Source organism: Xenopus laevis, chromosome 1L (genome assembly GCF_017654675.1).
Source record: "Xenopus laevis strain J_2021 chromosome 1L, Xenopus_laevis_v10.1, whole genome shotgun sequence".
In the NCBI taxonomy this organism is placed as follows: domain Eukaryota; kingdom Metazoa; phylum Chordata; class Amphibia; order Anura; family Pipidae; genus Xenopus; species Xenopus laevis.
The window spans coordinates 26,928,009-26,941,972 of record NC_054371.1 but is presented as its reverse complement, the minus strand read 5'-3'; the positions used below and the strand labels follow the sequence as shown (position 1 = coordinate 26,941,972).

Genomic DNA, 13,964 nt, shown 5'->3' with positions numbered 1-13,964 from the left:
AAACTTCAGTTCCCTATCAGGTCCTGCTAGCTGAGTGCCGCCAGCTCCCCTGCACAGCCTGGGAATTCAGGGAGTAGGAAGTGGAAGAGAAGGGAGGGACTAGTAGTGTTTTTGCAGAAATATTCAATAAATCAGCCTGAAACACTACTTTTTAACCACAATTCTTCTATATCTAAATGAGTATAACGCGCTGGTACATTCTTATTTTTTACACAAAGTGTCTCCTTTAAAAATGATTTCCTTTTTCTCTGTAATAATAAAACAGTAGCTTGCACTTGATCCAAATTAAGATATAATTAATTACTGGAAGCAAAACCAGCACGTTGGATTTATTTAATGGTTACATGATTTTCTATTACACTTAAGGTATGGAGTAGTGATGGGCGCCAGGCATGTGTTCGCTGCGAATTTCTATGTTTCGCCGTTTGCGAGTAAATTTGCTGGTGAAAAATCCACAGCGACAAAAAAAAATTGACGCGGTTCAAAATTATTCGGACGCCCATTGACTTTAATGCATTTGTACAAAATAGTCTTGCGTATAAAAATTGACGCTCGGGTCAAAATTGTCATGGGTCAAAATTATTTTGACATCCATTGACTTCAATATGTTTCCCAAATTTTCGTTGTTTTGCAAATTTTTTCGCCGTTTCGCGAATTATTCATCACTAGTATGGAGATCCAAATTACAGAGTTGTTATTCTGAAAACCCCAGGTCCTGAGCATTCTGGATAATAGGTCCTAGAAAGCTGCATCTTGTACTTGATAACTAAGCTGCAGGGATCTATATTGGTAGTGATGGTGAAAAAATCTTACTGGGTTTATTTAATGTTTAAATTCTTTTTTATCAGACGTAAGGTATGGGGATCCAAATTATGTAAAGATCCCTTATCTAAAAAACTCCAAGGGTCAAATTTATTAAGGGCGAAGTGGCTAACGCTAGTGAAAATTTGCCAGTGTGACGTAATTTCGTTACTTCACCGATTTACTAACGGGTGCTGGTGTAAATTCGCTACCGAAGTGGACCTACTCTAGCACTACTTCACACCCTTACTTCCAGATGAAGTTGCCCTATGGCGAAGGGACGTAACTACGCTAATTCACTAACTTGCGGATTTTACTGAACATTACCTCTTGCGCCAGACTTGCCTTCGCCACCTCAGACCAAGCGAAGTGCAATAGAGTAGATAGGGCTTGCTTCAAAAAGAGTTGTCCCAAAAAACGCTTGCGTCTTTTCCTTTTTTAAGGGTGATAGGCTGAAAAAGTTCATAAATTTTTTTGGGTGTACCCACCTTCCCCCCTACATTTCCTAACATATGGCACCTAAACTATACAGTGGGCACATGTATAGGGCAAAATAACAACTATATTTTATTTTATGAAGCTTTCCCAGGCTTGTGTAGTGTAATGTACTTGGCGCCATATGCAAATTAGGCATCGCTAGCGTAACTTCGCTTTGCTTGATGAATTAACGGTAGCACAACTTTGCTACCTTTCACCTCCCTGAGCGCAACTTTAGAGAATTAGCGGAGCCCTGGCGAAACTTCGCCTGGCAAAGTGCGGCGAAGCCAACGCTGGTGCAACTTCGAAGGTACGTAAATTTGCCCCCAAGTCTCAAACATTCCAGATAGATACCATTCCTGTATCTATAGTAATAAGTCAAATCAACAGGACTTGCTGTATTTTTATTTTTCCTTGAAGACATTTTCATCCAACTAGCTTTCTCTATTCAGAATGTTCTGTACAAAAATGTTTCTGGTTATATAACCTGGAATCGAAATCCAATTAGCATAATCTGTTTAGTAAAACCAGCATGGGGTCAGAGAGCTATATCTCCAATCATACTAATACCATCAATTACTATAGATATACATTACATTACTATAGATATACCATGACTTGAATGAATAAGAACCGTCACAGACATACCATTCCTGTATTTCAATCCAACATTTTGTAAATCAGATAATTGACTTAATACATGATCAAGATAGTAAGGATAGTAATCCAATGCTTAATAAAAGCTCCCTAGTTGCCTGAATGTACAAAGGTATAGGTATAGGCCTGTATGAAGAAGCTCATATCAGAGATATCACACATGAATGAAATGTACATGAATAAATTATAGATAAGGGCATCCCATGAGGACATGTTACCTTCTTGCCTAAGGCTTGAATTATCCACTTGACACATTGAAGGATGGTTGACTGATTCACGATTAGCCAGAAATGTGATGCTGTTGACATGTTCCTGGATTCCCTAGCTTTCTGAGCTTGGAAAAAAGAGAACTGTACAAAGGTTCACGTGCACACTCCGGCCCTTTGATTAAGGTTCCGCTTGTTGCTCAAATTATTAAGGGAGACGGCACTCCCAATATCCAATAGAAAAAAGTACAAGCTGGCACACAAAGCGATTCAAACCAGGGTCGACCCACTGGTGCGTTTATTGCATCACAACGTTTCAGGGGGGCATTCGTCACCTGACAAAGGGGGAGCGCCCCCCCGAAACTTTGTGATGCAATAAACGCACCAGGGGGTTGACCCCGGTTTGAATAGCTTTGTCACCAGCTTGTACTTTTCTCTCTTGGAAAAAGGGACCTGATATATTGTTGGTATTGGCTCAATAGCTGAGGCTAGAAGGAGCACATCAGCCCCAAATTGTGTGTTGCTTTCTCCACGAGCCACAAGTGGTTTGTTGTTTATTTTTTCCATCTTGTCCTTTCAAAAACCTGCTTGCTATCAGTTAATATTAACATCAGCAGTAAGGTGACACATGGAACAACCTTGAAGTCTTGAATCTGGTGCAATAACTGCAGGAGAGGCAGGCAGTCATCCATTATAGGTTTGATATCACTTCATATGTATATTTAAGTGACTTTTATGGCCTCCCATTTCCTCCTGTGTTTTTGGACTAACTCACTTTGTGGTAAATCAGTGCTTAGACTTTCCATGTGCAAGCTTTGGCAAATTGGTCAGGGGTTGTATTAATATTAGTGTTGCCATAACTTACCTGGTAAGTTGTTGTTAATGTTACTATATATTATCTATATATTATCTGTTAAACCCCCATTAGGCGAAAACCCCCATCCCCTTCCCACCGTTGGCCCCCTACCCTGCTTTCACCCTCCATAGTACCTTAGTTGAAAAAGTGTCCCTGGCATTAACGTTGGCATATTCATGCAGAGTAGCACAGCGGAGGTCTTGGGCGCCATCTTAGGATCCTCTCCTTTTCCTTCATCAATCTTTCTGGTGCATGTGGAGTAGGCACGAATACCAGACTGACCCAACTCTGCATGTGTGAAAACTCTCCATGTCGGTGCCCAATTCCACGAGGAACCTGAAGATACAGAAGATGGCGCCCAAGAACTCCACTGCGCTACTCGGCATGAATATGCCAACATCAATGCCAGGGACATTTTTTCAACTAAGATAATATGGAGGGAGAAAGCAGAGAGGGGGGCCAAAAGGAGGAATGGATAGGATAGGATTAATGGGGGTTTAGTTCTCATTTAAGGTTGTTACTGTAGTTATTTGTGCATTAACCGACAGTCACTGCAAAGTATTGTTCAAGTGTTTGTGTTGCCATAAAGCCTTACAATGAGCTCCTCTCATGAAATGATCTTGTTAGTGTAGCGCTATAGTAAATTGAGTGCACCTTACTCTACTATAAGCTCCACTCCCAGTACATATGTTCCGGGTGAGACCTTAAAATCTTAGGGAGTGAGCCCTCGCAGCAGTGTGGAAGCAGGGTGTAGTGCAACTGTAACTGTATTCAGGTTGCAAATAATTGGGCGCCAGTGGTTCTTATAACTTAACCATAGAACATATTTATTGGACATACAATCCTCAGTGGAGTGTACATAAAGAGAACATTGCAGGATCATACATTACAATGGATAGGCAATACTCACAGCACCTTTAGTCAATATAAGTTCCTTTGGGAACGAGAACAATGAATGCAGCCTTGAGGAGGTACAGCCAGCTTTAAGCCTTTTCCCTAAGTGGAACCTGAGGGGAATACGCTACCCTAGGACTGTACACTTAGTCCCTACTTCTGGGCAATTAGTACCGGGATCTTAATCCCACTCACAATCCTCGTAGGAGCCTCAAGCTGCTCAGCTAAATATCCTGACTGTCACTCCTAGAGTATAAGTAAGTAGCCTATCCTTACTAGACCTGACCTGTCTAGGTTCCACTCGAACTCTGCCTACCTGCTCAGGCTAGAGCCAGCACAAGATGGACACTGCAATCATAGCTTCAGAGTCTTTTATACTCTAGCACAATGCCATCTACTGGTCACTTTGAGAAACAACAAGGGGCATAGCTTAGAGCAGGAATAGGAAACAGTTACCCCCCCCCAACTGTATTTTAGGACCCAGTTAGGGAAACTGCCTGCTAAATAATACTGGGAATGGCTATTTTACAAATCCCTAAATGAGGAACGTGCTTGTTTAATTGTCCTGAATGTAGAAAGTCCAAGTGCTTCTTGATGGGACAATGCTGGGTTTAAGTGCAATGGCAAGGAAGAAAGAGACAAATGATTTGCAAATCAAGACATTTCATTTACTTCCTCAATAAAGAAGCCATTACCCTTGTTCTAAATGTAAACTTTTGTCCAACATGGATGGGATTAATTGATTCTGGAGGGTCAAAAATAATAACAAAACAACATGTCTCAATAGAATCTACTGTATAATCAGTTTACACCCACAAGTGATTGTAATGGTAGTGGACACTTGAACTACGGTTATCATATCCTTTTATTCTACAGTAATAGCAAGAGGTGGCTGGCCTGCTTACTTAATAAAAACATTTCAATTAATTTAAGGAGAGAAAATTCTTGCTGTATAGAGTCCAATTCTTTACCAGCTTACTTTAAAAACAAAAAGAAAAAAAGGTGGAGAGAGGTTGGGTGAAGGAGTCACAGGGAGACACATTTATCAAAGGTCGAATTTCGAATTCATGTGAGTTTTCAAAAACTCCCATGAACTCAAAATTCAACCAATCGAAAATTTATTTAAAAAAAAAAATAGAAATTGCAAAACTCAGGGGAATATGATGGACCCGAAAAACTGAAATCTAATTGAAATCGGATTTGATTTGAGTTTTAAAAACTCAATTTGAGATTTTTCAAAAAAAAAAACTTGAATGTCAGGAAGTCTGATACCAGAATGTCTCCCATTGACTAAAGCAGGCAGGTTTTAGGTGGCGAGTAGTTTAATTTGAGTTCTTAAACTCCAGAGTATGATAAATCTCAAAAATCTAATTTTAAAAAACTCAAATCGTATTCCCTAGTCGAATTTAACAGTTTTGGCCATAAAAAAAATTAAATTTGACCCTTGATAAATCTGCCCCATAATCTGTAGTTAACTCTGGTGGACCAGTAAAAGCACTCACAAGGTGAGAGCGTCACACTTAGGTCGGTTATTGACTATTGTGCCAGCGGTCCAGCAGTGTTAGGGCATCCACTTATGCTCTCTATATCAGCACCTTAAATCCGCATAACTAAAGGTCCTCCTCCATTTTACTCTCACCACCATAAATGGTCCTTCTCCACTTCACTTGTACCACCCTTACTCTATAGGTTTCCACTCTTCCAATCCATCACTCGAGTTTCCTTCAAAATTACAATCAAAGGCCCCTGATCAAAATTTTCTGGCCAGCCCGATCTACGAGCCGACCAATATCCAAAGGCTTCCGCCGATACGGTTGGCTTGTCTCCCACCGTACGCCCTGAAAATCGCATGAAAATTTGTGTTTTTTAATTTTCAAAAATAATTTACCCTAACATTAAATTTTCAAACAATTTTGCATTGGAGGGGTTTTACTGTTCTGTGCCTCTGCTTCTCTATGGTTCACTGGGTCTATAATCTAGATTCTTGGATCCTTCTTTTTGGCAGGTTTGATCAACTTCTTATTCCTTTTGATACCGGCTGAAAGTAAAGTTCTGTGGGTTTAGCTTTACCAACTTGCCGCTCAGATCTGTTCATGATGATGTGAAAACAACTTTTGTTAGCTCTCTCCAGGTCAACCCAAATCTTACTTATTGCTGAAACTGACTTGCTCTCAAGTGGAAGCATTGACCGATTGCACAGAACAAGTCTTATGAACACCAGAGCACCCATATCTGTTGAGACCACAACTCCTTTTCAATGGAGGGGTCCCTACTTTAATATCCAATTCGTTCTTGACATGCTCTACCAGCATCTAAACAGTCATTGCATTTCTGTTGTGCCAGAGGGTTTAGCGTTCGCGAACACCGGCAAAAATTGCGAACGTTCGCGAACAGTTCGCGAACTTCGAACACCCGCTAAAATCGTTCGATTCGAACGATCGAAGGATTTTAATCGTTCGATTCGAACGATCGAAGGATTTTAATCGTTCGATCGAAGGATTTTCATTCGAATCGAACGATCGAAGCCATTCGATCGAATGATTTTCATTCGATCAAATACTTACAATCGTTCGAACGAATGGAAATCGTTCGATTTTTAGCGGTCGAAGGAATTCGAATGGTCGCACGATAGAACGCGAACTCAAAATGCGAACGTTCCCAAACGTTCGCGAACATTCGGCGGACGCGAACGGTCGAAGTTCGCGCGAACTAGTTCGCGGGCGAACAGTTCGCTACATCCCTATTTAGCATGCCCAGCATAGCAAACCTATCATGGGGAATGATTACTCCCTGGTTTTTATGTCAGTCAGTGGCTCTCACATTTAACTAGATAGTAGTTTCAGACAGCCCAAGCCATACTAATGACTGCTGTAGAGAATGATGCAATTACACTGTATGTTAGCATGGTACTAATCTCATATCATGATATGTGGATCTAATATTCTGTTTAATTTGATAAATCTTAGGATAATGTACATGCAGTTCCCTGCTATCTTCCTCTCCTATGTGCTGTCAGCATTCTCCTTTTGCAGCTGGAGATGTAACATTCGCTGCTTTAAATAATGCCGTTCACTTTCTGCTGACAATATACATTTTGCTAAGGCCACGGCTACATTTTATTATTGCTTGCATAATGCATGCTTCATATTGTTTCATATTGCTGCTTCTGCATGGACATCCATTCAGATTAGAAAAAAAGGAAGTTCCATCTTAAAGTGGTGGTTATAGAATGGCCAATTCTAATTCTTTTCAATTGGTCTTCCTTATTTATTTTTTTATAGTTTTTAATTATCTGCCTTCTTCTTCTGACTCTTTCCAGCTTTCAAATGGGGGTCACTGACCCCATCTAAAAAATAAATGCTCTGTGTGGCTACAAATGTATTGTTATTGCTACTTTTTAGTGCTCATGTTTCTATTCAGGCCTCTCCTATTCATATTCCAGTCTCTTATTCATATCAATGAATGGCTGCTAAGGTCATTTGGATCCTGCCACCAGATTACTGAAAATCCAAACCGGAGAGCAGCGGAATAAAAAGCTAAAGGACTCAGAAACCACAAATATTAAATAATGAAAAGCAGATGCAGATTGTCTCTCTACATCATACTAAAAGTTAAATTAAAGGTGAACAACCCCTTTAACACGTGGAATTGTGCACTGACCCCTTTCAGCTCCAGCTGTTTCCTCCCATAATGACAGGTTGGATAATTTGTTCTCATAAGACCCGTGTATATTGGGTGCATAACACTGTAGCGCCCACAATGGAATATACATGAGTATGATAACTGTGCTAATAGATTACTCAGAATCTAATCTAATTTGCTAATAGAAATCAAACACATCCATTCCAGGTTTCCAGATACAGTGCCAGGCCGTTTGCTGACTCCTTTCATTATACTCAACATAATGAAAAATAAGGGGCTTTGTTTCCTTAACAAGTCAAGTCCAGATTGCCAAAAATCTTTCTAAAGTCAAGGGAAATATACTGTATTAATTATTTCTTTTTTTTTGCGTAGAATACAATTTAATCTTATTTAACTATTGAGATCTGCCAATATGCCTCCTGCAAGCTAATTCTCTCGTTAGAATGGCTGTTGATGGAATGTCATGTTTACCAAGATGAGAACCACATTATGGCCATGCATATTTAATACAGAACACAACATCTGATGCATATTAAATGAGCATACAATTTGCCAGCATGTATTGGCTGTCTATAAACCTTTGATGACTAAGTGCCAGCTGCAGCCTTTGGCAGTCAAGCTACATATTTAACAAGGAAAACACTCATAACATTGAATGTGATTATAATTGGCCAGTTTCACTAATCATACTCTTGGTATAATACTTATAGCGGTTAGAGTAGAACAGTTAACATGGTAAGGCTTTGGGGTGCAAGGAGGACTCATTTACTAAGCTGATGCAACTGCACCACCTCAGTCTCAATTATTTATGCTTATTAACTTTATACTAAAGGGGGGATATAATCAAATATATAATATATATTAATATAATAATATAAAATATATATATACCATGCAATAGTCAGTTTCATGTGCCCAAGGACATCAGAAGAGAGGAGGTTTCATCTTAAATTAGTTCTGACAGTTTAAAGGACTCTGACAGTGGAATCCTCAACACAGTTGTAATGGCAGATGTAACAGATGAAGAAAGTGGGTGTGTGAACCCCAGGTCCGTCACTTTCAGACACAGTTTAAACAACGTAATTGGTGTAAGTAAAATCAGTACTTTTCGCACCCACCAGTAACGATTTACGGAAAGGCTATCTCCCATAAACTCCATTTTCATCAAATAATTAAATTTTTTTTTAATTATTTCCTTTTTTTGCTGTAATAATAAGACTGTTCCTTGTATTTGATCACAACTAAGATATTATTTATCCTTATTGGAGGAAAACAATATATTTTTCAATAGACAAAGTATGGAGATCCAAATTATGGAAAGATCCCTTATCCTTAAAACCCCTGGTTCCAAGCAGTCTGGATAACTTTTGGCCCTCCCAAGTGCCAAATTACTTTCCTTCTCTCAGTGACCTGATCCCGACTGAAAAAATAAGCCCAACTTGCATACAACTTGCTGCTACACATTGGCACAATTGTGCTTGTTTTTAAACATAGGGCAAAATTACAACTCCCCACTGGCATTATGGGGAGAAAAAGTACATTATGGGGACCATTTACTTAGCTCGAGTGAAGGAATAGAATAATAAAAACTTCGAATTTCGAATGTTTTTTTTGGCTACTTCGACCATCGAATGGACTACTTCGACCTTCGACTATGACTTCGATTCGAACTAAAAATCGTTCAACTATTCGATAATCGAAGTGCTGTCTCTTTAAAAAAACTTCGACCCCCTAGTTCGCCACCTAAAACCTACCGAAGTCAATGTTAGCCTATGGGGAAGGTCCCCATAGGCTTTGCAATCTTTTTTGGTCGAAGAAAAATCGTTCGATCGATGGATTAAAATCCTTTGAATCGAACGATTCAAATGATTTAATCTTTTGATCAAACGATTTTTCTTTCGATCGTTCGAACGAACAAATTGCGGTAAATCCTTCGACTACGATATTCGAAGTCGAAGGATTTAACTTCGGCGGTCGAATATCGAGGGTTAATTAACCCTCGATATTCGACCATAAGTAAATTTGCCCCTATGGGTAAAAAAAAGGTGATTTGCATCCGAAATAACACATTTCTTCTGCAATTAACCCAAGCAGCTACTGGGCTATAGGTACTTGCCTGAACCCATTCAGTATTGGAAAGAGTGAGTTGTGGCCTCTGGGGAAGAAGCACATACAGATAATAAGCAGCAAATAATGTCATGTACAGTGAGGTGGATGCATCGTGAGAAATAGCCATAATGAGGAATGTTTAGAGAGACACAGTGATCTTGCCTGTGAGGATGAGCATTTTCAAGAGAAAAAATAGTTATAGCACCGCAGTGCCCATCTAGCAGAATAGTTATTTTTAATAATTAAGGAACACACTGAAAATGAGATGTTACTGGTAAACAATAAAAAGGCACTAAAAGGGTAATTTAAGGTTCTGGAAAGAGATGTATTTCTCTTACAGGTTGTGGTTTTCAGACGTAGTCACTTTCATCAAGGATTGCCACATTGATTAATATTTAAAGTCTATGCAAACCATGAACAATTCCTGAACAGAACAGTTTCTTCTGCACTTTCATGCTTGAGAAAACAGAAACACCAAACAGCCAAAAGCATTTAGAGAAAATATCTCATGCGTATAATTCTGCACAGAATAACAGAGAAAAATTCGGGAAATCTGCCCTTTGGGAGATGATGAGATTAATAAGGTTCTTCCTGGATAATATGTACTTAAAGGAAACATAACCCTCAGAATAAATCCAGGTAAAACCGACCACTCTGAGCACTTTTGCTTTAGCTGCATAGTTATGGTGAGAATTTGCATATAACTGGGCCATTGCTTTGGACTTATATTTCTTAGTTTTTTTGATCTCTATTTATCACTTGCCATTTAAAATCTTGAGAACTACTGATTAAAGAATTGAAATGTGCTGATTTGTCTGTTGGGTCGGATGGATCTGACCGAGTTTGAGCTTCAAAATCTTTTGGCTTGAAACAGCTGTGAGAGGGTGGGCGCAAATGTGATCTATAGCTGCAAAATTCATCTAAAAATCTCAATCTGTAGGAGAGAAGCGATGTTCATTTGCTGATTAAGAGAGTATGTGTGAGATAAAGAAGCAACAAGAGTGTATGGTATGCTGTGAAGTGAAAATGTCTTCTTTATGTCTTGTCTTGCTGAGGGAAAAAAGGTAAAAAAAAATGTGATGTTCTCAGATGATAATACACAATGTAAATGTAAGATGGTTATTTATTAAGCTCCGAATATCCGAACCTCGAATAATTCATAGTTTTGGAGCAAAAAATAAAACAACAAATGTTTTTCGAGATTTATTTAGTCTGATTGTCTAAAAACTACGAATACGAAACCCCGGCATCTAAAAGCTCTCGAGGTCCCGTATAAGTCAATGGGGAAGGTCCCAGTGTCTGCCCTGATATCTGTACCGATATCCAATGATTTCGGTGTTTTTGGAGTTTTGGGGAAAGCTCCTAAGTTTTGCCCGACCCTATTTTTTCAGGCTAAATAAGGTCCATTCAGGAATTCGGAGTTTCTCGGATATTAGAAATACTGAGATAAATTTGGACCTTGATAAAAAAAACCCTAAGTGGGTTGGTAATTTACAGACACAAATAGGAGGATTTTAAAGGGGTTGTTCAAAGTTTAGTATGATGTAAAGAGAAATTCTGAGGCAATTTGCAATTGGTTTTCATTTTTTATTATTTGTGTTTTTTTTAGTTATTTAGCTTTTTATTCAGCAGCTCTCCAATTTGTAATTTCAGCCATCTGGTTGCTGGGGTCCAAATTACCCTAGCAACCATGCATTGATTTGAATAAGAGACTGGGATATGAATTGGAGAGGGCCTGAAAAGTAAGATGAGTAATAAAAAATAGCAGTAACATTACGGGGCACATTTACTAAGGGCCGAAGTGAATTCAAAGTGAATTTTCGAATTGAAAAACTTCGAATTTCAAAGTAATTTTTGGGTACTTCGACCATCGAATAGGCCAAATTGGCCTCCGAAGTGGAAAAACTGCGAATATTCGACCATTCGAAAATCGAAGTACTGTCTCTTAGAAAAGCTTCGACTTCGACACTTCGCCATAGCAGAATTGCTATGTTAGCCTATGGGGACCTCCTAGAACCTATAGCCAACATTTGGCTAAGTTTTTAGAAGTCAAAGTTTTTTTTAAAAAATCATTTTGATCAGTCGATTAAATCGTTCAAATCAAAGGATTTAATCGATCGATCGAACGATTTTACTTTGATCGAATATGGCCATATTCGATCAAAAAAAACTTTATCGAACTACTACAATTCGATGGTCGAATTTCAACGTTTTTTCACTTCGAAATTCGACCCTTAGTAAATGTGCCCCTACATGTGTAGCCTTTCAGAGCATTTGTTTTTTAGTGACAGTGACCCCCATGTGAAAGCTGGAAAGAGTCAGAAGAATAATAATTTAAAAAAAACTGTAAAAAATGAAGACCAACTGAAAAGTTGCTTCGAATTGGCCATTCTATAACACACTAAAAGATAACTTAAAGGAGAACAAACCCTTTAAATGCTGCAGGTTACGGTGGTTGTCAAATGGAATGCACTTTTTTTTAATTAACAACTTGTTCTTTGCACCAGAACAATTTGTTCCAGTGGATTTTTTCTCCGAACATGCAACAACATTTTTTTCAGACATTTTTTTCAATTGCCAGAATGGCCGACCTAAAAAATTGAACATGGTATTTTTACTCAATGTGAACAGAAGCCTACAGAAGTCTTAGGGAGGGAGCAGATAAGCAGAAAAATCTTTGGGGAAGCCTGCCATGCCTCAGTTATAATTCTTATTATTAATATAAAAATAATGGATTGCACACCCGATTTGAAAAGCAATTAAATTTATTACAAAAAGAAAAAAAATAAGCAAAAATAGTATACAAAAATCAAATAAAAATAATAATAATGAGGTAAGCCCAACGCGTTTCGACCGTAAGGGTCTTCCCCAGGGGAACAAAATAAACAAAAAATCAAAAAGGCATGATTTTTTGTTTAGTTTGTAATAAATTTAATTGCTTTTCAAATCGGGTGTGCTATCCATTATTTTTTTAATTTGCAATTCGTTATGGGGAGTCACCTATGGATTAGCACCCTGTAGTTTAACTTAAGGGTGTGCACCTTCTCTCCTTATTCTGTATAATTCTTATTATTAACTGTATAGTTGCAAACCTACAGTTGGTTTTACTTATAGCTAAACTGCTTCTCTTGAATTCATCTGGCACCCCAAGTGCCAATTGCTGTGTTGATGGAAACCCTTAAACTCCCGTGAAACTCTCTATTTTTTTAGTGTCCATAGGAAGGGGGCAGTGCCATGTTCACAAGGTAAACTCCACCCACAAGGATGTTAACTCCACCCACAAGGAGTCTAACTCCACCCACAAGCAGGTAAACAAGTAAAAACAAGTAAAGCCCTCCTTCCCTTAATAAACCCGACGTGCAGAGAGAAGACATAGATGCAGAGAAACTTACCATATCTCAGCTGATCTAAACACATTTTATTTCCTTTTATAGCACAAAATAGAGGCAATATTCTGTAATATAATCCACTCATACAACTTGTTTCCATAAGTGTCTCTGCGGGCCGGTACAATAACGTTTCCCAAACAGCTGCATTAGTTACACAAGAGCAATTTAGTCAGGCATGATGCACTACTCTGATTGATCTGTGTCCCTCCGGATGTATCTACAGCTAACAATCCCACAGCAAATTATTCTTCTCCTTTTATATCCCGCAATACCCGTTGTATACAGTCCCTCAGTGCTACTTCGTAGAGAACAAAAAGGGGAGTTGGATGTTGCCTACAAGAAATCTGTCACTCTCTGTGATTGTACTGCAAAGAGATGAAACAGAAACATTAATACATGCTAAACATTTTACCTGGGGCTGTTAGTAAATGAGTCACCAGTCACCCTTTGTAATGGTTGATGAATTATAGGATGTATTTATTATAACTATAAATCAGACTTTGTAGTCTGCAGGGTAAAGTCACTGGTGTTTGATACATTCTACACTTTGTGGAAAAAGTCATGGTGGGAGAATCCTTTAAGAGACACCAGAAATATGGTAATATGGTAACCCTGGAGTGCAGCACTTGAACAGCCTGACAGAATACAAAGTATATCAAAATCTTAGGTGATATCAAGTTTCCATGTTACATGATCATGTAAGCCCCATCTTCTGCTGGACGGTTAGCACAAGCCCCATCTTTTACTGGACTGTCAGCACAAGCCCCATCTTCTGTGGGACTGAGAAACACAAGCCCCATCTTCTATGGTTCTGCTAACAAAAGCCTCATCTTCTATTGGATTCTCAGTACAAGCCCCATCTTCTGTTGAACTACCAACACAAGCCCCATCTTCTATATTGAAATGCCAGCACAAGCTCCATGTTTTATTGGT

The 13,964-nt window shown here is 38.8% G+C and overlaps 1 protein-coding gene across 1 annotated transcript in view; it reads left to right on the top strand.

The window, feature by feature from the left end:
* Positions 1–13,964, top strand: part of stk32b.L (serine/threonine kinase 32B L homeolog) — a 107,635-nt gene that overhangs the window by 79,295 nt on the left and 14,376 nt on the right. The gene's annotated exons all lie outside the window — the stretch shown is intronic.